The sequence below is a fragment of the Pristiophorus japonicus genome, chromosome 28, assembly GCF_044704955.1.
Source record: "Pristiophorus japonicus isolate sPriJap1 chromosome 28, sPriJap1.hap1, whole genome shotgun sequence".
NCBI classification, from domain to species: domain Eukaryota; kingdom Metazoa; phylum Chordata; class Chondrichthyes; family Pristiophoridae; genus Pristiophorus; species Pristiophorus japonicus.
Genome location: NC_092004.1, coordinates 16979237 through 17004441, shown reverse-complemented (window position 1 = coordinate 17004441; position 25205 = coordinate 16979237). Strand labels below are relative to the sequence as shown.

Here is a 25205-nt window from a genome sequence, read left to right as displayed (position 1 = left end):
GCGGCTCAATCGGACTGCGGCCCGTCTCCTTTTGACAACCCATCAGTGCCGAGAACAGAACGGGGAATTTTACTGACATGTTATGTTCTGAATCAGTTATAAACTCTCCAGTATATTTCACTGTGTCTTCAACACTGTGAGATCTGGCCTGGTATGCAATCTTTGTGTCTTTGTGAACACTTCAGCAGAACATTAAATGAACATATGGAACTACAATTGCTGATTGAGACTGTACGGTTTGCCAACATTTAAGTGCAGTGTGAGAACAATCACAATGATCATTATTCTTCCATGTACGTTCTTGCGCGGCATCACCCGAACAAACCGAGCTGATCACAGCCCGGCTATCAGTCAATTCATTGCCAGAGCGGAAAAATGCACATTTTCAAGTTAGCAACGTGCACAATCCGGGAATCAGAGAGTGCCTGGATCGTGGGCAGTGATAAATTAACATGAGCATAAAGATTTTCAATATCATTATACATTACATGAAAACATCCCGAGCTCCGAGATGTGTTTGCGAGCCATTGCCCCGAAATGAGGACTGAGTGTGCGGTACTATTCCTACCGGGGTTTAAGTTTTCTTTCAAAAAGGTGCGAGAAAGTTTTGCTTCGTTTTCTGTCGGGCCGAAATAGCTCAGTTGGGAGAGCGTTAGACTGAAGATCTAAAGGTCCCTGGTTCAATCCCGGGTTTCGGCAATATCTGGTGATTTTGCGTTTCCTTCATTTTCAGGGGAGAAGCTGGTTTGATATCGAGACAGTGCTTGAGGGATGGGCTGTTCAGCGGTGGCGTGATACTAATTTTGGACATGACATTTTTTTAGATTCAGCGCTCTTTTTCTGTTACTTTCTATTTATACTCTGCCCAGTTTTGTATATGAAGAGTGAACAATGTTTAAGCGATGCGATGTGTTCAATTCTTATGAAGTAACTCTATCACCCAGTGTGTGCCGGATACAAAATCATCTCAGGCTGGGCTTTCACGCAGCCCTAGGGCATTTTGTTGCCGTTTAAATCGGTCGTTTAGGGCGTGGTATTAATAAAGCCAAGAGCGCGGGGCCGATCCCCGTATGGGCCATCGCAATTTTTCATAATTTTTATTCGGTTTTTAGTAACATTTACAATCAAATCTTCATAACGAAACAAATCCACACGCAATCCCAAGGGATGGGAATTATTTGGAATAACAGCCATTGCTTCTTTGCCGACGGTGTGCAGAGCACAACTTTCTGTTCATAACGTGTTTCTTGCTTTGCTGATAACCGATGAACTGGAGACCAGTTCCCGGCAATGGTTAAAAGCAGAACAGACAGACAGAACGGTTCTGTCGCCCTTCATGGGCAAAAGGCTTCAGTTCAGGACAAAAACACCAAATGAAATGTTCACACGGTACCGAGAGTGAAAATTCCCGGAAAAAGGAGAGAATGAAATGGATTTCAGTGGATGCCTAGCCGCACTTAACGCTGTGATTGCGCGGACATGTCTTTGGTGTTCTCCACAAAAACTGCTTTTTGCTGCGAACAGTTTTCCCTGGCGCGAATGTGATGAAAATTTCGAAAAAGCAAGGAGGAAAGACTGGGTTGGTCTGTTTGCTGGCACAGACGTCTGCAGCAGCTTCCCTAGTGGTCTAGTGGTTAGGATTCGGCGCTCTCACCGCCGCGGCTTGGGTTCGATTCCCGGTCAGGGAACATTGTATTTGCGTTGCTTCGAAATGCAATGCTGCTCCTGAACAAGCTTGCAGCTCACCTTGCTGTTGTTGCCCCAATCATCAGCAGCGCGTCGTGATACAACAGACACTTCTGTTTTAAAGTCTGCACTAAATGACAAGATCTCGCACAACAAGTGGAACTACAATTGCTGAAAGACAACGTAAATTTTGCCAATCATGGCTTTCTTTAGTCTTCCAGGTACCTATTTGCGCCACATCACTCGAGCTTATCATCAATCAAAGCATTGCCACTGTGGAAATATTCAGCATTTTAAACTTCGCAAAGTGTGCAAGACTGGAATCAGGGAATGCCTGGACCATGGGGACCGATAACTTATCCTTGAGCATTCATTTGGCCTGGGCCCCTTCTATATTGCACATTGGCTCACTGCGTGTCAATGTTTAGCGTTCACAGGCGATTTGCAAGATCTGAATTTCCCGGCAGAGAATTCATGGAGTTTTTCATCAAACCGAGATTCACCATCACTAACGTTAAACCTCTCCTTGATTCGCGACTCTTATCTCTCTTCATCATATCACTGCTAAGGACTGAACCTGCTTTAATTTCACCTTGGCTCGAGGTCAGTGCGGCTCAATAGGACTGCGGCCCGTCTCCTTTTGACAACCCATCAGTGCCGAGAACAGAACGGGGAATTTTACTGACATGTTATGTTCTGAATCAGTTATAAACTCTCCAGTATATTTCACTGTGTCTTCAACACTGTGAGATCTGGCCTGGTATGCAATCTTTGTGTCTTTATGAACACTTCAGCAGAACATTAAATGAACATATGGAACTACAATTGCTGATTGAGACTGTACGGTTTGCCAACATTTAAGTGCAGTGTGAGAACAATCACAATGATCATTATTCTTCCATGTACGTTCTTGCGCGGCATCACCCGAACAAACCGAGCTGATCACAGCCCGGCTATCAGTCAATTCATTGCCAGAGCGGAAAAATGCACATTTTCAAGTTAGCAACGTGCACAATCCCGGAATCAGAGAGTGCCTGGATCGTGGGCAGTGATAAATTAACATGAGCATAAAGATTTTCAATATCATTATACATTACATGAACACATCCCGAGCTCCGAGATGTGTTTGCGAGCCATTGCCCCGAAATGAGGACTGAGTGTGCGGTACTATTCCTACCGGGGTTTAAGTTTTCTTTCAAAAAGGTGCGAGAAAGTTTTGCTTCGTTTTCTGTCGGGCCGAAATAGCTCAGTTGGGAGAGCGTTAGACTGAAGATCTAAAGGTCCCTGGTTCAATCCCGGGTTTCGGCAATATCTGGTGATTTTGCGTTTCCTTCATTTTCAGGGGAGAAGCTGGTTTGATATCGAGACAGTGCTTGAGGGATGGGCTGTTCAGCGGTGGCGTGATACTAATTTTGGACATGACATTTTTTTAGATTCAGCGCTCTTTTTCTGTTACTTTCTATTTATACTCTGCCCAGTTTTGTATATGAAGAGTGAACAATGTTTAAGCGATGCGATGTGTTCAATTCTTATGAAGTAACTCTATCACCCAGTGTGTGCCGGATACAAAATCATCTCAGGCTGGGCTTTCACGCAGCCCTAGGGCATTTTGTTGCCGTTTAAATCGGTCGTTTAGGGCGTGGTATTAATAAAGCCAAGAGCGCGGGGCCGATCCCCGTATGGGCCATCGCAATTTTTCATAATTTTTATTCGGTTTTTAGTAACATTTACAATCAAATCTTCATAACGAAACAAATCCACACGCAATCCCAAGGGATGGGAATTATTTGGAATAACAGCCATTGCTTATTTGCCGACGGTGTGCAGAGCACAACTTTCTGTTCATAACGTGTTTCTTGCTTTGCTGATAACCGATGAACTGGAGACCAGTTCCCGGCAATGGTTAAAAGCAGAACAGACAGACAGAACGGTTCTGTCGCCCTTCATGGGCAAAAGGCTTCAGTTCAGGACAAAAACACCAAATGAAATGTTCACACGGTACCGAGAGTGAAAATTCCCGGAAAAAGGAGAGAATGAAATGGATTTCAGTGGATGCCTAGCCGCACTTAACGCTGTGATTGCGCGGACATGTCTTTGGTGTTCTCCACAAAAACTGCTTTTTGCTGCGAACAGTTTTCCCTGGCGCGAATGTGATGAAAATTTCGAAAAAGCAAGGAGGAAAGACTGGGTTGGTCTGTTTGCTGGCACAGACGTCTGCAGCAGCTTCCCTGGTGGTCTAGTGGTTCGGATTCGGCGCTCTCACCGCCGCGGCTTGGGTTCGATTCCCGGTCAGGGAACATTGTATTTGCGTTGCTTCGAAATGCAATGCTGCTCCTGAACAAGCTTGCAGCTCACCTTGCTGTTGTTGCCCCAATCATCAGCAGCGCGTCGTGATACAACAGACACTTCTGTTTTAAAGTCTGCACTAAATGACAAGATCTCGCACAACAAGTGGAACTACAATTGCTGAAAGACAACGTAAATTTTGCCAATCATGGCTTTCTTTAGTCTTCCAGGTACCTATTTGCGCCACATCACTCGAGCTTATCATCAATCAAAGCATTGCCACTGTGGAAATATTCAGCATTTTAAACTTCGCAAAGTGTGCAAGACTGGAATCAGGGAATGCCTGGACCATGGGGACCGATAACTTATCCTTGAGCATTCATTTGGCCTGGGCCCCTTCTATATTGCACATTGGCTCACTGCGTGTCAATGTTTAGCGTTCACAGGCGATTTGCAAGATCTGAATTTCCCGGCAGAGAATTCATGGAGTTTTTCATCAAACCGAGATTCACCATCACTAACGTTAAACCTCTCCTTGATTCGCGACTCTTATCTCTCTTCATCATATCACTGCTAAGGACTGAACCTACTTTAATTTCACCTTGGCTCGGGGTCAGTGCGGCTCAATCGGACTTCGGCCAGTCTCCCTTTCACAACCCATCAGTGCCGAGAACAGAACGGGGAATTTTACTGACATGTTATGTTCTGAAACAGTTATAAACTCTCCAGTATATTTCACTGTGTCTTCAACACTGTGAGATCTGGCCTGGTATGCAATCTGTGTGTCTTTATGAACACTTCAGCAGAACATTAAATGAACATATGGAACTACAATTGCTGATTGAGACTGTACGGTTTGCCAACATTTAAGTGCAGTGTGAGAACAATCACAATGATCATTATTCTTCCAAGTACGTTCTTGCGCGGCATCACCCGAACAAACCGAGCAGATCACAGCCCGGCTATCAGTCAATTCATTGCCAGAGCGGAAAAATGCACATTTTCAAGTTAGCAACCTGCACAATCCCGGAATCAGAGAGTGCCTGGATCGTGGGCAGTGATAAATTAACATGAGCATAAAGATTTTCAATATCATTATACATTACATGAACACATCCCGAGCTCCGTGATGTGTTTGCGAGCCATTGCCCCGAAATGAGGACTGAGTGTGCGGTACTATTCCTACCGGGGTTTAAGTTTTCTTTCAAAAAGGTGCGAGAAAGTTTTGCTTCGTTTTCTGTCGGGCCGAAATAGCTCAGTTGGGAGAGCGTTAGACTGAAGATCTAAAGGTCCCTGGTTCAATCCCGGGTTTCGGCAATATCTGGTGATTTTGCGTTTCCTTCATTTTCAGGGGAGAAGCTGGTTTGATATCGAGACAGTGCTTGAGGGATGGGCTGTTCAGCGGTGGCGTGATACTAATTTTGGACATGACATTTTTTTAGATTCAGCGCTCTTTTTCTGTTACTTTCTATTTATACTCTGCCCAGTTTTGTATATGAAGAGTGAACAATGTTTAAGCGATGCGATGTGTTCAATTCTTATGAAGTAACTCTATCACCCAGTGTGTGCCGGATACAAAATCATCTCAGGCTGGGCTTTCACGCAGCCCTAGGGCATTTTGTTGCCGTTTAAATCGGTCGTTTAGGGCGTGGTATTAATAAAGCCAAGAGCGCGGGGCCGATCCCCGTATGGGCCATCGCAATTTTTCATAATTTTTATTCGGTTTTTAGTAACATTTACAATCAAATCTTCATAACGAAACAAATCCACACGCAATCCCAAGGGATGGGAATTATTTGGAATAACAGCCATTGCTTCTTTGCCGACGGTGTGCAGAGCACAACTTTCTGTTCATAACGTGTTTCTTGCTTTGCTGATAACCGATGAACTGGAGACCAGTTCCCGGCAATGGTTAAAAGCAGAACAGACAGACAGAACGGTTCTGTCGCCCTTCATGGGCAAAAGGCTTCAGTTCAGGACAAAAACACCAAATGAAATGTTCACACGGTACCGAGAGTGAAAATTCCCGGAAAAAGGAGAGAATGAAATGGATTTCAGTGGATGCCTAGCCGCACTTAACGCTGTGATTGCGCGGACATGTCTTTGGTGTTCTCCACAAAAACTGCTTTTTGCTGCGAACAGTTTTCCCTGGCGCGAATGTGATGAAAATTTCGAAAAAGCAAGGAGGAAAGACTGGGTTGGTCTGTTTGCTGGCACAGACGTCTGCAGCAGCTTCCCTGGTGGTCTAGTGGTTCGGATTCGGCGCTCTCACCGCCGCGGCTTGGGTTCGATTCCCGGTCAGGGAACATTGTATTTGCGTTGCTTCGAAATGCAATGCTGCTCCTGAACAAGCTTGCAGCTCACCTTGCTGTTGTTGCCCCAATCATCAGCAGCGCGTCGTGATACAACAGACACTTCTGTTTTAAAGTCTGCACTAAATGACAAGATCTCGCACAACAAGTGGAACTACAATTGCTGAAAGACAACGTAAATTTTGCCAATCATGGCTTTCTTTAGTCTTCCAGGTACCTATTTGCGCCACATCACTCGAGCTTATCATCAATCAAAGCATTGCCACTGTGGAAATATTCAGCATTTTAAACTTCGCAAAGTGTGCAAGACTGGAATCAGGGAATGCCTGGACCATGGGGACCGATAACTTATCCTTGAGCATTCATTTGGCCTGGGCCCCTTCTATATTGCACATTGGCTCACTGCGTGTCAATGTTTAGCGTTCACAGGCGATTTGCAAGATCTGAATTTCCCGGCAGAGAATTCATGGAGTTTTTCATCAAACCGAGATTCACCATCACTAACGTTAAACCTCTCCTTGATTCGCGACTCTTATCTCTCTTCATCATATCACTGCTAAGGACTGAACCTACTTTAATTTCACCTTGGCTCGGGGTCAGTGCGGCTCAATCGGACTTCGGCCAGTCTCCCTTTCACAACCCATCAGTGCCGAGAACAGAACGGGGAATTTTACTGACATGTTATGTTCTGAAACAGTTATAAACTCTCCAGTATATTTCACTGTGTCTTCAACACTGTGAGATCTGGCCTGGTATGCAATCTGTGTGTCTTTATGAACACTTCAGCAGAACATTAAATGAACATATGGAACTACAATTGCTGATTGAGACTGTACGGTTTGCCAACATTTAAGTGCAGTGTGAGAACAATCACAATGATCATTATTCTTCCAAGTACGTTCTTGCGCGGCATCACCCGAACAAACCGAGCAGATCACAGCCCGGCTATCAGTCAATTCATTGCCAGAGCGGAAAAATGCACATTTTCAAGTTAGCAACCTGCACAATCCCGGAATCAGAGAGTGCCTGGATCGTGGGCAGTGATAAATTAACATGAGCATAAAGATTTTCAATATCATTATACATTACATGAACACATCCCGAGCTCCGAGATGTGTTTGCGAGCCATTGCCCCGAAATGAGGACTGAGTGTGCGGTACTATTCCTACCGGGGTTTAAGTTTTCTTTCAAAAAGGTGCGAGAAAGTTTTGCTTCGTTTTCTGTCGGGCCGAAATAGCTCAGTTGGGAGAGCGTTAGACTGAAGATCTAAAGGTCCCTGGTTCAATCCCGGGTTTCGGCAATATCTGGTGATTTTGCGTTTCCTTCATTTTCAGGGGAGAAGCTGGTTTGATATCGAGACAGTGCTTGAGGGATGGGCTGTTCAGCGGTGGCGTGATACTAATTTTGGACATGACATTTTTTTAGATTCAGCGCTCTTTTTCTGTTACTTTCTATTTATACTCTGCCCAGTTTTGTATATGAAGAGTGAACAATGTTTAAGCGATGCGATGTGTTCAATTCTTATGAAGTAACTCTATCACCCAGTGTGTGCCGGATACAAAATCATCTCAGGCTGGGCTTTCACGCAGCCCTAGGGCATTTTGTTGCCGTTTAAATCGGTCGTTTAGGGCGTGGTATTAATAAAGCCAAGAGCGCGGGGCCGATCCCCGTATGGGCCATCGCAATTTTTCATAATTTTTATTCGGTTTTTAGTAACATTTACAATCAAATCTTCATAACGAAACAAATCCACACGCAATCCCAAGGGATGGGAATTATTTGGAATAACAGCCATTGCTTCTTTGCCGACGGTGTGCAGAGCACAACTTTCTGTTCATAACGTGTTTCTTGCTTTGCTGATAACCGATGAACTGGAGACCAGTTCCCGGCAATGGTTAAAAGCAGAACAGACAGACAGAACGGTTCTGTCGCCCTTCATGGGCAAAAGGCTTCAGTTCAGGACAAAAACACCAAATGAAATGTTCACACGGTACCGAGAGTGAAAATTCCCGGAAAAAGGAGAGAATGAAATGGATTTCAGTGGATGCCTAGCCGCACTTAACGCTGTGATTGCGCGGACATGTCTTTGGTGTTCTCCACAAAAACTGCTTTTTGCTGCGAACAGTTTTCCCTGGCGCGAATGTGATGAAAATTTCGAAAAAGCAAGGAGGAAAGACTGGGTTGGTCTGTTTGCTGGCACAGACGTCTGCAGCAGCTTCCCTGGTGGTCTAGTGGTTAGGATTCGGCGCTCTCACCGCCGCGGCCTGGGTTCGATTCCCGGTCAGGGAACATTGTATTTGCGTTGCTTCGAAATGCAATGCTGCTCCTGAACAAGCTTGCAGCTCACCTTGCTGTTGTTGCCCCAATCATCAGCAGCGCGTCGTGATACAACAGACACTTCTGTTTTAAAGTCTGCACTAAATGACAAGATCTCGCTCAACAAGTGGAACTACAATTGCTGAAAGACAACGTAAATTTTGCCAATCATGGCTTTCTTTAGTCTTCCAGGTACCTATTTGCGCCACATCACTCGAGCTTATCATCAATCAAAGCATTGCCACTGTGGAAATATTCAGCATTTTAAACTTCGCAAAGTGTGCAAGACTGGAATCAGGGAATGCCTGGACCATGGGGACCGATAACTTATCCTTGAGCATTCATTTGGCCTGGGCCCCTTCTATATTGCACATTGGCTAACTGCGTGTCAATGTTTAGCGTTCACAGGCGATTTGCAAGATCTGAATTTCCCGGCAGAGAATTCATGGAGTTTTTCATCAAACCGAGATTCACCATCACTAACGTTAAATCTCTCCTTGATTCGCGACTCTTATCTCTCTTCATCATATCACTGCTAAGGACTGAACTTGCTTTAATTTCACCTTGGCTCGAGGTCAGTGCGGCTCAATAGGACTTCGGCCCGTCTCCTTTTGATAACCCATCAGTGCCGAGAACAGAACGGGGAATTTTACTGACATGTTATGTTCTGAATCAGTTATAAACTCTCCAGTATATTTCACTGTGTCTTCAACACTGTGAGATCTGGCCTGGTATGCAATCTTTGTGTCTTTATGAACACTTCAGCAGAACATTAAATGAACATATGGAACTACAATTGCTGATTGAGACTGTACGGTTTGCCAACATTTAAGTGCAGTGTGAGAACAATCACAATGATCATTATTCTTCCATGTACGTTCTTGCGCGGCATCACCCGAACAAACCGAGCAGATCACAGCCCGGCTATCAGTCAATTCATTGCCAGAGCGGAAAAATGCACATTTTCAAGTTAGCAACGTGCACAATCCCGGAATCAGAGAGTGCCTGGATCGTGGGCAGTGATAAATTAACATGAGCATAAAGATTTTCAATATCATTATACATTACATGAACACATCCCGAGCTCCGAGATGTGTTTGCGAGCCATTGCCCCGAAATGAGGACTGAGTGTGCGGTACTATTCCTACCGGGGTTTAAGTTTTCTTTCAAAAAGGTGCGAGAAAGTTTTGCTTCGTTTTCTGTCGGGCCGAAATAGCTTAGTTGGGAGAGCGTTAGACTGAAGATCTAAAGGTCCCTGGTTCAATCCCGGGTTTCGGCAATATCTGGTGATTTTGCGTTTCCTTCATTTTCAGGGGAGAAGCTGGTTTGATATCGAGACAGTGCTTGAGGGATGGGCTGTTCAGCGGTGGCGTGATACTAATTTTGGACATGACATTTTTTTAGATTCAGCGCTCTTTTTCTGTTACTTTCTATTTATACTCTGCCCAGTTTTGTATATGAAGAGTGAACAATGTTTAAGCGATGCGATGTGTTCAATTCTTATGAAGTAACTCTATCACCCAGTGTGTGCCGGATACAAAATCATCTCAGGCTGGGCTTTCACGCAGCCCTGGGGCATTTTGTTGCCGTTTCAATCGGTCGTTTAGGGCGTGGTATTAATAAAGCCAAGAGCGCGGGGCCGATCCCCGTATGGGCCATCGCAATTTTTCATAATTTTTATTCGGTTTTTAGTAACATTTACAATCAAATCTTCATAACGAAACAAATCCACACGCAATCCCAAGGGATGGGAATTATTTGGAATAACAGCCATTGCTTCTTTGCCGACGGTGTGCAGAGCACAACTTTCTGTTCATAACGTGTTTCTTGCTTTGCTGATAACCGATGAACTGGAGACCAGTTCCCGGCAATGGTTAAAAGCAGAACAGACAGACAGAATGGTTCTGTCGCCCTTGATGGGCAAAAGGCTTCAGTTAAGGACAAAAACACCAAATGAAATGTTCACACGGTACCGAGAGTGAAAATTGCCGGAAAAAGGAGAGAATGAAATGGATTTCAGTGGATGCCTAGCCGCACTTAACGCTGTGATTGCGCGGACATGTCTTTGGTGTTCTCCACAAAAACTGCTTTTTGCTGCGAACAGTTTTCCCTGGCGCGAATGTGATGTAAATTTCGAAAAAGCAAGGAGGAAAGACTGGGTTGGTCTGTTTGCTGGCACAGACGTTTGCTGCAGCTTCCCTGGTGGTCTAGTGGTTAGGATTCGGCGCTCTCACCGCCGCTGCCTGGGTTCGATTCCCGGTCAGGGAACATTGTATTTGCGTTGCTTCGAAATGCAATGCTGCTCCTGAACAAGCTTGCAGCTCACCTTGCTGTTGTTGCCCCAATCATCAGCAGCGCGTCGTGATACAACAGACACTTCTGTTTTAAAGTCTGCACTAAATGACAAGATCTCGCTCAACAAGTGGAACTACAATTGCTGAAAGACAACGTAAATTTTGCCAATCATGGCTTTCTTTAGTCTTCCAGGTACCTATTTGCGCCACATCACTCGAGCTTATCATCAATCAAAGCATTGCCACTGTGGAAATATTCAGCATTTTAAACTTCGCAAAGTGTGCAAGACTGGAATCAGGGAATGCTTGGACCATGGGGACCGATAACTTATCCTTGAGCATTCATTTGGCCTGGGCCCCTTCTATATTGCACATTGGCTCACTGCGTGTCAATGTTTAGCGTTCACAGGCGATTTGCAAGATCTGAATTTCCCGGCAGAGAATTCATGGAGTTTTTCATCAAACCGAGATTCACCATCACTAACGTTAAATCTCTCCTTGATTCGCGACTCTTATCTCTCTTCATCATATCACTGCTAAGGACTGAACTTGCTTTAATTTCACCTTGGCTCGAGGTCAGTGCGGCTCAATAGGACTTCGGCCCGTCTCCTTTTGATAACCCATCAGTGCCGAGAACAGAACGGGGAATTTTACTGACATGTTATGTTCTGAATCAGTTATAAACTCTCCAGTATATTTCACTGTGTCTTCAACACTGTGAGATCTGGCCTGGTATGCAATCTTTGTGTCTTTATGAACACTTCAGCAGAACATTAAATGAACATATGGAACTACAATTGCTGATTGAGACTGTACGGTTTGCCAACATTTAAGTGCAGTGTGAGAACAATCACAATGATCATTATTCTTCCATGTACGTTCTTGCGCGGCATCACCCGAACAAACCGAGCAGATCACAGCCCGGCTATCAGTCAATTCATTGCCAGAGCGGAAAAATGCACATTTTCAAGTTAGCAACGTGCACAATCCCGGAATCAGAGAGTGCCTGGATCGTGGGCAGTGATAAATTAACATGAGCATAAAGATTTTCAATATCATTATACATTACATGAACACATCCCGAGCTCCGAGATGTGTTTGCGAGCCATTGCCCCGAAATGAGGACTGAGTGTGCGGTACTATTCCTACCGGGGTTTAAGTTTTCTTTCAAAAAGGTGCGAGAAAGTTTTGCTTCGTTTTCTGTCGGGCCGAAATAGCTCAGTTGGGAGAGCGTTAGACTGAAGATCTAAAGGTCCCTGGTTCAATCCCGGGTTTCGGCAATATCTGGTGATTTTGCGTTTCCTTCATTTTCAGGGGAGAAGCTGGTTTGATATCGAGACAGTGCTTGAGGGATGGGCTGTTCAGCGGTGGCGTGATACTAATTTTGGACATGACATTTTTTTAGATTCAGCGCTCTTTTTCTGTTACTTTCTATTTATACTCTGCCCAGTTTTGTATATGAAGAGTGAACAATGTTTAAGCGATGCGATGTGTTCAATTCTTATGAAGTAACTCTATCACCCAGTGTGTGCCGGATACAAAATCATCTCAGGCTGGGCTTTCACGCAGCCCTAGGGCATTTTGTTGCCGTTTAAATCGGTCGTTTAGGGCGTGGTATTAATAAAGCCAAGAGCGCGGGGCCGATCCCCGTATGGGCCATCGCAATTTTTCATAATTTTTATTCGGTTTTTAGTAACATTTACAATCAAATCTTCATAACGAAACAAATCCACACGCAATCCCAAGGGATGGGAATTATTTGGAATAACAGCCATTGCTTCTTTGCCGACGGTGTGCAGAGCACAACTTTCTGTTCATAACGTGTTTTTGCTTTGCTGATAACCGATGAACTGGAGACCAGTTCCCGGCAATGGTTAAAAGCAGAACAGACAGACAGAACGATTCTGTCGCCCTTGATGGGCAAAAGGCTTCCATTCAGGACAAAAACACCAAATGAAATGTTCACACGGTACCGAGAGTGAAAATTCCCGGAAAAAGGAGAGAATGAAATGGATTTCAGTGGATGCCTAGCCGAACTTAACGCTGTGATTGCGCGGACATGTCTTTGGTGTTCTCCACAAAAACTGCTTTTTGCTGCGAACAGTTTTCCCTGGCGCGAATGTGATGAAAATTTCGAAAAAGCAAGGAGGAAAGACTGGGTTGGTCTGTTTGCTGGCACAGACGTTTGCAGCAGCTTCCCTGGTGGTCTCGTGGTTAGGATTCGGCGCTCTCACCGCCGCGGCCCGGGTTCGATTCCCGGTCAGGGAACATTGTACTTGCGTTGCTTCGAAATGCAATGCTGCTCCTGAACAAGCTTGCAGCTCACCTTGCTGTTGTTGCCCCAATCATCAGCAGCGCGTCGTGATACAACAGACACTTCTGTTTTAAAGTCTGCACTAAATGACAAGATCTCGCTCAACAAGTGGAACTACAATTGCTGAAAGACAACGTAAATTTTGCCAATCATGGCTTTCTTTAGTCTTCCAGGTACCTATTTGCGCCACATCACTCGAGCTTATCATCAATCAAAGCATTGCCACTGTGGAAATATTCAGCATTTTAAACTTCGCAAAGTGTGCAAGACTGGAATCAGGGAATGCCTGGGGACCGATAACTTATCCTTGAGCATTCATTTGGCCTGGGCCCCTTCTATATTGCACATTGGCTCACTGCGTGTCAATGTTTAGCGTTCACAGGCGATTTGCAAGATCTGAATTTCCCGGCAGAGAATTCATGGAGTTTTTCATCAAACCGAGATTCACCATCACTAACGTTAAATCTCTCCTTGATTCGCGACTCTTATCTCTCTTCATCATATCACTGCTAAGGACTGAACTTGCTTTAATTTCACCTTGGCTCGAGGTCAGTGCGGCTCAATAGGACTTCGGCCCGTCTCCTTTTGACAACCCATCAGTGCCGAGAACAGAACGCAGAATTTTACTGACATGTTATGTTCTGAATCAGTTATAAACTCTCCAGTATATTTCAATGTGTCTTCAACACTGTGAGATCTGGCCTGGTATGCAATCTTTGTGTCTTTATGAACACTTCAGCAGAACATTAAATGAACATATGGAACTACAATTGCTGATTGAGACTGTACGGTTTGCCAACATTTAAGTGCAGTGTGAGAACAATCACAATGATCATTATTCTTCCATGTACGTTCTTGCGCGACATCACCCGAACAAACCGAGCAGATCACAGCCCGGCTATCAGTCAATTCATTGCCAGAGCGGAAAAATGCACATTTTCAAGTTAGCAACGTGCACAATCCCGGAATCAGAGAGTGCCTGGATCGTGGGCAGTGATAAATTAAAATGAGCATAAAGATTTTCAATATCATTATACATTACATGAACACATCCCGAGCTCCGAGATGTGTTTGCGAGCCATTGCCCCGAAATGAGGACTGAGTGTGCGGTACTATTCCTACCGGGGTTTAAGTTTTCTTTCAAAAAGGTGCGAGAAAGTTTTGCTTCGTTTTCTGTCGGGCCGAAATAGCTCAGTTGGGAGAGCGTTAGACTGAAGATCTAAAGGTCCCTGGTTCAATCCCGGGTTTCGGCAATATCTGGTGATTTTGCGTTTCCTTCATTTTCAGGGGAGAAGCTGGTTTGATATCGAGACAGTGCTTGAGGGATGGGCTGTTCAGCGGTGGCGTGATACTAATTTTGGACATGACATTTTTTTAGATTCAGCGCTCTTTTTCTGTTACTTTCTATTTATACTCTGCCCAGTTTTGTATATGAAGAGTGAACAATGTTTAAGCGATGCGATGTGTTCAATTCTTATGAAGTAACTCTATCACCCAGTGTGTGGCGGATACAAAATCATCTCAGGCTGTGCTTTCACGCAGCCCTCGGGCATTTTGTTGCCGGTTAAATCGGTCGTTTCGGGCGTGGTATTAATAAAGCCAAGAGCGCGGGCCCGATCCCCGTATGGGCCATCCCAATTTTTCAAAATTTTTATTCGGTTTTTAGTAACTTTTACAATCAAATCTTCATAACGAAACAAATCCACACGGAATCCCAAGGAATGGGAATTATTTGGAATAACAGCCATTGCTTCTTTGCCGACGGTGTGCAGAGCACAACTTTCTACTCATAACGTGTTTCTTGCTTTGCTGATAACCGATGAACTGGAGACCTGTTCCCGTCAATGGTGAAAAGCAGAACAGACAGACAGAACGGTTCTGTCGCCCTTGATGGGCAAAAGGCTGCAGGTCAGGACAAAAACACCAAATGAAATGTTCACACGGTACCGAGAGTGAAAATTCCCGGAAAAAGGAGAGAATGAAATGGATTTCAGTGGAAGCCTGGCCGCACTTAACGTTGTGATTGCGCGGACATGTCTTTGGTGTTCTCCACAAAACCTGCCATTTGCTGCGAACAGTTTTCCCTGGCGCGAATGTGATGAGAATTTTTGAAACAGCAAGGAGGAAAGACTGGGTTGGTCTGTTTGCTGGCACAGACGTTTGCAGCAGCTTCCCTGGTGGTCTAGTGGTTAGGATTCGGCGATCTCACCGCCGCGGCCCAGGTTCGATTTCTGGTCAGGGAACATTGTATTTGCGGTGCTTCGAAATGCAATGCTGCTCCTGAACAAGCTTGCAGCTCACCTCGCTGTTGTTGCCCCAATCATCAGCAGCGCGTCGTGATACAACAGACACTTCTGTTTTAAAGTCTGCACTAAATGACAAGATCTCGGTCAACAATTGGAACTGCAATTGCTGAAAAACAACTTAAATTTTGCCAATCAAGGCTTTCTTTAGTCTTCCAGGTACCTATTTGCGCCACTTCACTCGAGCTTATCATCAATCAAAGCATTGCCACTGTGGAAATATTCAGCATTTTAAACTTCGCAAAGTGTGCAAGACTGGAATCAGGGAATGCCTGGACCATGGGCACTGATAACTTATCCTTGAGCATTCATTTGGCCTGGGCCCCTTCTATATTACACATTGGCTCACTGCGTGTCAATGTTTAGCGTTCACAGGCGATTTGCAAGATCTGAATTTCCCGGCAGAGAATTTATGGAGTTTTTGATCTAACCGAGATTCACCATCACTAACGTTAAATCTCTCGTTGATTCGCGACTCTTATCTCTCTTCATCATATCACTGCTAAGGACTGAACCTGCTTTAATGTCAGCTTGGCTCGGGGTCAGTGCGGCTCAATAGGACTTCGGCCCGTCTCCCTTTCACAACCCATCAGTGCCGAGAACAGAACGGGGAATTTTACTGACATGTTATGTTCTGAAACAGTTATAAACTCTCCAGTATATTTCACTGTGAGATCTAACCTGGTGTGCAATCTTTGTGTCTTTATGAACACTTCAGCAGAACATTAAATGAACATATGGAACTACAATTGCTGATTGAGACTGTACGGTTTGCCAACATTTAAGTGCAGTGTGAGAACAATCACAATGATCATTATTCTTCGATGCACGTTCTTGCGCGGCATCACCCGAACAAACCGAGCGTATCACAGCCCGGCTATCAGTCAATTCATTCCAAGTGCGGAAAAATGCACATTTTCAACTTAGCAACGTGCACAATACCGGAATCAGAGAGTGCCTGGATCGTGGGCAGTGATAAATTAACATGAGCATTAAGATTTTCAATATCATTATACATTACATGGACACATCTGGAGCTCCGAGATGTGTTTGGGAGCCATTGCCCCGAAATGAGGACTGAGTGTGCGGGGCAATTCCTTCCGGGGTTTAAGTTTTCTTTCAAAAAGGTGTGAGAAAGTTTTGCTTGGTTTTCTGTCGGGCCGAAATAGCTCAGTTGGGCGAGCGTTAGACTGAAGATCTAAAGGTCCCGGGTTTCGGCAATATGTGGTGATTTTGCCTTTCCTTCATTTTCAGGGGAGAAGCTGGTTTGATATCGAGACAATGCTTGAGGGATGGGCTGTTCAGCGGTTGCGTGATACTAATTTTCGACGTGATTTTTTTTAGATTCAGCGCTCTTTTTCTGTTACTTTCTATTTTACTCTGCCCAGTTTTGTATATGACGAGTGAACAATGTTTAAGCGATGCGATGTGTTCAATTCTTATGCAGTAACTCTATATCCCAGTGTGTGCCGGATACAAAATCATCTCAGGCTGGGCTTTCACGCAGCACTAGAGCAGTTTGTTGCCGGTTAAAGCGTTCGGTTCGGGCGTGGTATTAATAAAGCCTAAGAGAGCGGGCCCGATCCCCGTACAGGCCATCCCAATTTTTCATAATTTTTATTCGTTTTTTAGTAACTTTTACAATGAAATCTTCATAACGAAACAAATCCACACGGAATCCCAAGGGATGGGAATTATTTGGAATAACAGCCATTGCTTCTTTGCCGACGGTGTGCAGAGCACAACTTTCTGCTCATAACGTGTTTCTTGCTTTGCTGATAACCGATGATTTGGAGACCTGTTTCCGTCAATGATTAAAAGCAGAACAGACAGACAGAACGGTTCTGTCGCCCTTGATGGGCAAAAGGCTGCCGTTCAGGACAAAAACACCAAATGAAATGTTCACACGGTAGCGAGAGTGAAAATTCCCGGAATTATGAGAGAATGAAATGGATTTCAGTGGATGCCTAGACGCACTTAACGCTGTGATTCCGCGGACATGTCTTTGGTGTTCTCCACAAAAACTGCCAATTGCTGCGAACAATTTTCCCTGGCACGAATGTGATGAGAATTTCGAAACGGCAAGGAGGAAAGACTGGGTTGGTCTGTTTACTGCCACAGACGTTTGCAGGTGCTTCCCTGGTGGTGTAGTGGTTAGGATTCGGCGCTCTCACCGCCGCGGCCCGGGTTCGATTCCCGGTCAGGGTATATTGTATTTGCGGTGCTTCGAAATGCAATGCTGCTCCAGAACAAGCTTGCAGCTCACCTCGCTGTTGTTGCCCCAATCATCAGCAGCGTGTCGTGATACAACCGACACTTTTGTTTCAAAGTCTGCAGTAAATGACAAGATCTCACTCAACAAGTGGAACAACAATTGCTGAAAGACAACGTAAATTTTGCCAATCATGGCTTTCTTTAGTCTTCCAGGTACCTATTTGCGCCACATCACTCGAGCTTATCAACAATCAAAGCATTGCCACTGTGGAAATATTCAGCATTTTAAACTTCGCAAAGTGTGCAAGACTGGAATCAGGGAATGCCTGGACCATGCGCACTGATAACTTATCCTTGAGCATTCATTTGGCCTGGGCCTCTTCTATATTACACATTGGCTCACTGCGTGTCAATGTTTAGCGTTCACAGGCGATTTGCAAGATCTGAATTTCCCGGCAGAGAATTTATGGAGTTTTTGATCGAACCGAGATTCACCATCACTAACGTTAAATCTCTCCTTGATTCGCGACTCTTATCTCTCTTCATCATATCACTGCTAAGGACTGAACCTGCTTTAATTTCAGCTTGGCTCGGGGTCAGTGCGGCTCAATAGGACTTTGGCCCGTCTCCCTTTCACAACCCATCAGTGCCGAGAACAGAACGGGGAATTTTATTGATATGTTATGTTCTGAAACAGTTATAAACTCTCAGTATATTTCACTGTGTCTTCAACACTGTGAGATCTAGCCTGGTGTGCAATCTTTGTGTCTTTATGAACACTTCAGCAGAACATTAAATGAACATATGGAACTACAATTGCTGATTGACACTGTACGGTTTGCCAACATTTAAGTGCAGTGTTGGAACAATCACAATGATCATTATTCTTCTATGTACGTTCTTGCGTGACATCACCCAAACAAACCGAGCTGATCACAGCCCGGCTATCAGTCAATTCATTCCAAGTGCGGAAAAATGCACATTTTCAACTTAGCAACGTGCACAATACCGGAATCAGAGAGTGCCTGGATCGTGGGCAGTGATCAATTAACACGAGCATTAAGATTTTCAATATCATTATACATTACATGAACACATCCGGAGCTCCGAGATGCGTTTGCGAGCAATTGCCCCGAAATGAGGACTGAGTGTGCGGGGCAATTCCTTCCGGGGTTTAAGTTTTCTTTCAAAAAGGTGTGAGAAAGTTTTTGCTTGGTTTTCGGTCGGGCCGAAATAGCTCAGTTGGGAGAGGGTTGGACTGAAGATCTTAAGGTCCCTGGTTCAATCCCGGGTTTCGGGATTGGGTGATGATTTTGCGTTTCTTTCATTTTAAGGGGAGAAGCTGGTTTGATATCCAGACGCTGCTTGAGGGATGGGCTGTTCAACGGTTGCGTGATACTAATTTTCGACATGATTTTTTTTAGATTCAGCGCTCTTTTTCTGTTACTTTCTATTTATACTCTGCCCAGTTTTGTATATGAAGAGTGAACAATGTTTCAGCGATGCGATGTGTTCAATTCTTATGCAGTAACTCTATCACCCAGTGTGTGGCGGATACAAAATCATCTCAGGCTGTGCTTTCACGCAGCCCTCGGGCATTTTGTTGCCGGTTAAATCGGTCGTTTCGGGCGTGGTATTAATAAAGCCAAGAGCGCGGGCCCGATCCCCGTATGGGCCATCCCAATTTTTCAAAATTTTTATTCGGTTTTTAGTAACTTTTACAATCAAATCTTCATAACGAAACAAATCCACACGGAATCCCAAGGAATGGGAATTATTTGGAATAACAGCCATTGCTTCTTTGCCGACGGTGTGCAGAGCACAACTTTCTACTCATAACGTGTTTCTTGCTTTGCTGATAACCGATGAACTGGAGACCTGTTCCCGTCAATGGTGAAAAGCAGAACAGACAGACAGAACGGTTCTGTCGCCCTTGATGGGCAAAAGGCTGCAGGTCAGGACAAAAACACCAAATGAAATGTTCACACGGTACCGAGAGTGAAAATTCCCGGAAAAAGGAGAGAATGAAATGGATTTCAGTGGAAGCCTGGCCGCACTTAACGTTGTGATTGCGCGGACATGTCTTTGGTGTTCTCCACAAAACCTGCCATTTGCTGCGAACAGTTTTCCCTGGCGCGAATGTGATGAGAATTTTTGAAACAGCAAGGAGGAAAGACTGGGTTGGTCTGTTTGCTGGCACAGACGTTTGCAGCAGCTTCCCTGGTGGTCTAGTGGTTAGGATTCGGCGATCTCACCGCCGCGGCCCAGGTTCGATTTCTGGTCAGGGAACATTGTATTTGCGGTGCTTCGAAATGCAATGCTGCTCCTGAACAAGCTTGCAGCTCACCTCGCTGTTGTTGCCCCAATCATCAGCAGCGCGTCGTGATACAACAGACACTTCTGTTTTAAAGTCTGCACTAAATGACAAGATCTCGGTCAACAATTGGAACTGCAATTGCTGAAAAACAACTTAAATTTTGCCAATCAAGGCTTTCTTTAGTCTTCCAGGTACCTATTTGCGCCACTTCACTCGAGCTTATCATCAATCAAAGCATTGCCACTGTGGAAATATTCAGCATTTTAAACTTCGCAAAGTGTGCAAGACTGGAATCAGGGAATGCCTGGACCATGGGCACTGATAACTTATCCTTGAGCATTCATTTGGCCTGGGCCCCTTCTATATTACACATTGGCTCACTGCGTTTTGCAAGATCTGAATTTCCCGGCAGAGAATTTATGGAGTTTTTGATCTAACCGAGATTCACCATCACTAACGTTAAATCTCTCGTTGATTCGCGACTCTTATCTCTCTTCATCATATCACTGCTAAGGACTGAACCTGCTTTAATGTCAGCTTGGCTCGGGGTCAGTGCGGCTCAATAGGACTTCGGCCCGTCTCCCTTTCACAACCCATCAGTGCCGAGAACAGAACGGGGAATTTTACTGACATGTTATGTTCTGAAACAGTTATAAACTCTCCAGTATATTTCACTGTGAGATCTAACCTGGTGTGCAATCTTTGTGTCTTTATGAACACTTCAGCAGAACATTAAATGAACATATGGAACTACAATTGCTGATTGAGACTGTACGGTTTGCCAACATTTAAGTGCAGTGTGAGAACAATCACAATGATCATTATTCTTCGATGCACGTTCTTGCGCGGCATCACCCGAACAAACCGAGCGTATCACAGCCCGGCTATCAGTCAATTCATTCCAAGTGCGGAAAAATGCACATTTTCAACTTAGCAACGTGCACAATACCGGAATCAGAGAGTGCCTGGATCGTGGGCAGTGATAAATTAACATGAGCATTAAGATTTTCAATATCATTATACATTACATGGACACATCTGGAGCTCCGAGATGTGTTTGGGAGCCATTGCCCCGAAATGAGGACTGAGTGTGCGGGGCAATTCCTTCCGGGGTTTAAGTTTTCTTTCAAAAAGGTGTGAGAAAGTTTTGCTTGGTTTTCTGTCGGGCCGAAATAGCTCAGTTGGGCGAGCGTTAGACTGAAGATCTAAAGGTCCCGGGTTTCGGCAATATGTGGTGATTTTGCCTTTCCTTCATTTTCAGGGGAGAAGCTGGTTTGATATCGAGACAATGCTTGAGGGATGGGCTGTTCAGCGGTTGCGTGATACTAATTTTCGACGTGATTTTTTTTAGATTCAGCGCTCTTTTTCTGTTACTTTCTATTTTACTCTGCCCAGTTTTGTATATGACGAGTGAACAATGTTTAAGCGATGCGATGTGTTCAATTCTTATGCAGTAACTCTATATCCCAGTGTGTGCCGGATACAAAATCATCTCAGGCTGGGCTTTCACGCAGCACTAGAGCAGTTTGTTGCCGGTTAAAGCGTTCGGTTCGGGCGTGGTATTAATAAAGCCTAAGAGAGCGGGCCCGATCCCCGTACAGGCCATCCCAATTTTTCATAATTTTTATTCGTTTTTTAGTAACTTTTACAATGAAATCTTCATAACGAAACAAATCCACACGGAATCCCAAGGGATGGGAATTATTTGGAATAACAGCCATTGCTTCTTTGCCGACGGTGACTTTCTGCTCATAACGTGTTTCTTGCTTTGCTGATAACCGATGAACTGGAGACCTGTTCCCGTCAATGGTTAAAAGCAAAACAGACAGACAGAACGGTTCTGTCGCCCTTGATGGGCAAGAGGCTGCCGTTCAGGACAAAAACACCAAATGAAATGTTCACACGGTAGCGAGAGTGAAAATTCCCGGAATTATGAGAGAATGAAATGGATTTCAGTGGATGCCTAGCCGCACTTAACGCTGTGATTACGCGGACATGTCTTTGGTGTTCTCCACAATAACTGCCATTTGCTGCGAACAATTTTCCCTGGCACGAATGTGATGAGAATTTCGAAACAGCAAGGAGGAAAGACTGGGTTGGTCTGTTTGCTGGCACAGACGTTTGCAGCAGCTTCCCTGGTGGTCTAGTGGTTAGGATTCGGCGCTCTCACTGCCGCGGCCCGGGTTCGATTCCCGGTCAGGGAACATTGTATTTGCGGTGCTTCGAAATGCAATGCTGCTCCAGAACAAGCTTGCATCCTCAGTAGCGTGTCGTGATACAACCGACACTTTTGTTTCAAAGTCTGCAGCAAATGACAAGATCTCGCTCAACAAGTGGAACAACAATTGCTGAAAGACAACGTAAATTTTGCCAATCATGGCTTTCTTTAGTCTTCCAGGTAGCTATTTGCGCCACATCACTCGAGCTTATCAACAATCAAAGCATTGCCACTGTGGAAATATTCAGCATTTTAAACTTCGCAAAGTGTGCAAGACTGGAATCAGGGAATGGCTGGACCATGCGCATTTATAACTTATCCTTGAGCATTCATTTGGACTGGGCCCCTTCTATATTGCACATTGGCTCACTGTGGGTCAATGCTTAGCGTTCACAGGCGATTTGCAAGATCTGAATTTCCCGGCAGAGAATTCATGGAGTTTTTCATCAAACCGAGATTCACCATCACTCATGTTAAATCTCTCCTTGATTCGCGACTCTTATCTCTCTTCATCATATCACTGCTAAGGACTGAACCTGCTTTAATTTCACCTTGGCTCGGGGTCAGTGCGGCTCAATACGACTTCGGCTCGTCTCCCTTTCACAACCCATCAGTGCCGAGAACAGAACGGGGAATTTTACTGACATGTTATGTTCTGAAACAGTTATAAACTCTCCAGTATATTTCACTGTGAGATCTAGCCTGGTGTGCAATCTTTGTGTCTTTATGAACACTTCAGCAGAACATTAAATGAACATATGCAACTACAATTGCTGATTGATACTGTACGGTTTGCCAACATTTAAGTGCAGTGTGAGAACAATCACAATGATCATTATTCTTCGATGCACGTTCTTGCGCGGCATCACCCTAACAAACCGAGCTTATCACAGCCCGGCTATCAGTCAATTCATTGCCAGTGCGGAAAAATGCACATTTTCAACTTAGCAACGTGCACAATACCGGAATCAGAGAGTGCCTGGATCGTGGGCAGTGATAAATTAACATGAGTATTAAGATTTTCAATATCATTATACATTACATGAACACATCTGGAGCTCCGAGATGTGTTTGGGAGCCATTGCCCCGAAATGAGGACTGAGTGTGCATGGCAATTCCTTCCGGGGTTTAAGTTTTCTTTCAAAAAGGTGTGAGAATGTTTTGCTTGGTTTTCTGTCGGGCCGAAAAAACTCAGTTGGGCGAGCGTTAGACTGAAGATCTAAAGGTCCCGGGTTTCGGCAATATGTGGTGATTTTGCCTTTCCTTCATTTTCAGGGGAGAAGCTGGTTTGATATCGAGACAATGCTTGAGGGATGGGCTGTTCAGCGGTTGCGTGATACTAATTTTCGACGTGATTTTTTTTAGATTCAGCGCTCTTTTTCTGTTACTTTCTATTTATACTCTGCCCAGTTTTGTATATGAAGAGTGAACAATGTTTAAGCGATGCGATGTGTTCAATTCTTATGCAGTAACTCTATCACCCAGTGTGTGCCGGATACAAAATCCCCTCAGGCTGGGCTTTCACGCCATTTAACTTGGTCGTTTAGGGCCTGGTATTCATGAAGCCAAGAGCGCGGGCCCGATCCCGGTATGGGCCATCCCAAATTTTTCGTAATTTTTAGTCGATTTTCAGTAACTTTTACAATCAAATCTTCATAATGAAACAAATCCACACGGAATCTCAAGGGTTGTGAATTATTTGGAATAACAGCCATTGCTTCTTTGCCGACGGTGTGCAGAGCACAACTTTCTGTTTATTTGTGTTTCTTGCTTTGCTGATAACCGATGACGTGGAGACCTGTCCCCGTCAATGGTTTCAGCAGCACAGACAGACAGAATGGTTATATCGCCCGGAGATGGGCAAAAGGCTGCAGTTCAGGACAAAAACACCAAATGAAATGTTCACACGGTACCGAGAGTGAAAATTCCCGGAAAAACGAGAGAATGAAATGGATTTCAGTGGATGCCTAGCCGCACTTAACGCTGTGATTGCGCGGACGTGTCTTTGGTGTTCTCCACAAAAACTGCTATTTGCTGCGAACAGTTTTCCCTGGCGCGAATGTGATGAGAATTTCGAAACAGCAAGGAGGAAAGACTGGGTTGGTCTGCTTGCTGGCAGTGACACTTGTAGCAGCTTCCCTGGTGGTCTAGTGGTTAGGATTCTGCGCTCTCACCGTCGAGGCCCGTGTTCCATTTCCGGTCAGGGAACATTGTATTTGCGGTGTTTTGAAATTCTTGAACAAGCTTGAAGCTCACCTCGCTGTTGTTGCCCCAACCATCAGCAGTGTGTCGTGATGCAACATACACTTCTGCACGAAATGACATGATCTCGCTCAACAAGTGGAACTGGAATTGCTGATTGACATCTTAAATTTTGCCAATCAAGGCTTTCTTTAGTCTTCCAGTTACCGATTTGCGCCATATCACTCGAGCTTATCATCAATCAATGCATTGCCACTGTGGAAATCTTCAGTATTTTAAACTTCGCAACGTGTGCAAGACTGGAATCAGGGAATGCCTGGATCATGGGCACGGATAACCTATCCTTGAGCATTCATTTTTGGACTGGGCCCCTTCTATATTGCACATTGGGTTACTCCCTGTCAATGTTTAGCATTCACAGGCGATTTCCAAGATCTGAATTTCCCGGCAGAGAATTCATGGAGTTTTCGATCTCACCGAGATTCAACATCACTGACGTTGAATATCTTCTTGATTCGCGACTCTTATGTATCTTCACCATATCACTGCTAAGGGCTGAAGCTGCTTTAATTTCACCTTGGCTCGGGGTCAGTGCATCTCAATAGGTCTTCGGCCCGTCTCCCTTTCACAACCCATCAGTGCCGAGAACAGAACGGGGAACAGTACTGACATTTGATGTCCTGAAATAGTTATGAACTCTCCAGTATATTTCACTGTGTCTTCAACACTGTGAGATCTAGCCT

The 25205-nt window shown here is 44.7% G+C and overlaps 14 non-coding genes across 14 annotated transcripts; all 14 read left to right on the top strand.

The window, feature by feature from the left end:
* Nucleotides 1–626: 626 nt before the first annotated feature.
* Nucleotides 627–699, top strand: trnaf-gaa (transfer RNA phenylalanine (anticodon GAA)). The gene has a single exon. It is a non-coding gene; the product is annotated as a tRNA-Phe (tRNA).
* A 2222-nt stretch (nt 700–2921) lies between these two features.
* trnaf-gaa (transfer RNA phenylalanine (anticodon GAA)) lies at nt 2922–2994 on the top strand. The gene has a single exon. It is a non-coding gene; the product is annotated as a tRNA-Phe (tRNA).
* A 917-nt stretch (nt 2995–3911) lies between these two features.
* trnae-cuc (transfer RNA glutamic acid (anticodon CUC)) lies at nt 3912–3983 on the top strand. Its single transcript has one exon. It is a non-coding gene; the product is annotated as a tRNA-Glu (tRNA).
* Nucleotides 3984–5216: 1233 nt separating this feature from the next.
* On the top strand, nt 5217–5289 carry trnaf-gaa (transfer RNA phenylalanine (anticodon GAA)). Its single transcript has one exon. It is a non-coding gene; the product is annotated as a tRNA-Phe (tRNA).
* A 917-nt stretch (nt 5290–6206) lies between these two features.
* Nucleotides 6207–6278, top strand: trnae-cuc (transfer RNA glutamic acid (anticodon CUC)). The gene has a single exon. It is a non-coding gene; the product is annotated as a tRNA-Glu (tRNA).
* A 1233-nt stretch (nt 6279–7511) lies between these two features.
* On the top strand, nt 7512–7584 carry trnaf-gaa (transfer RNA phenylalanine (anticodon GAA)). The gene has a single exon. It is a non-coding gene; the product is annotated as a tRNA-Phe (tRNA).
* A 917-nt stretch (nt 7585–8501) lies between these two features.
* Nucleotides 8502–8573, top strand: trnae-cuc (transfer RNA glutamic acid (anticodon CUC)). The gene has a single exon. It is a non-coding gene; the product is annotated as a tRNA-Glu (tRNA).
* Nucleotides 8574–9806: 1233 nt separating this feature from the next.
* trnaf-gaa (transfer RNA phenylalanine (anticodon GAA)) lies at nt 9807–9879 on the top strand. Its single transcript has one exon. It is a non-coding gene; the product is annotated as a tRNA-Phe (tRNA).
* A 917-nt stretch (nt 9880–10796) lies between these two features.
* On the top strand, nt 10797–10868 carry trnae-cuc (transfer RNA glutamic acid (anticodon CUC)). Its single transcript has one exon. It is a non-coding gene; the product is annotated as a tRNA-Glu (tRNA).
* A 1233-nt stretch (nt 10869–12101) lies between these two features.
* On the top strand, nt 12102–12174 carry trnaf-gaa (transfer RNA phenylalanine (anticodon GAA)). The gene has a single exon. It is a non-coding gene; the product is annotated as a tRNA-Phe (tRNA).
* Nucleotides 12175–13090: 916 nt separating this feature from the next.
* Nucleotides 13091–13162, top strand: trnae-cuc (transfer RNA glutamic acid (anticodon CUC)). The gene has a single exon. It is a non-coding gene; the product is annotated as a tRNA-Glu (tRNA).
* A 1226-nt stretch (nt 13163–14388) lies between these two features.
* Nucleotides 14389–14461, top strand: trnaf-gaa (transfer RNA phenylalanine (anticodon GAA)). Its single transcript has one exon. It is a non-coding gene; the product is annotated as a tRNA-Phe (tRNA).
* Nucleotides 14462–17647: 3186 nt separating this feature from the next.
* Nucleotides 17648–17719, top strand: trnae-cuc (transfer RNA glutamic acid (anticodon CUC)). Its single transcript has one exon. It is a non-coding gene; the product is annotated as a tRNA-Glu (tRNA).
* Nucleotides 17720–22174: 4455 nt separating this feature from the next.
* trnae-cuc (transfer RNA glutamic acid (anticodon CUC)) lies at nt 22175–22246 on the top strand. The gene has a single exon. It is a non-coding gene; the product is annotated as a tRNA-Glu (tRNA).
* The last annotated feature ends 2959 nt before the right edge of the window (nt 22247–25205 follow it).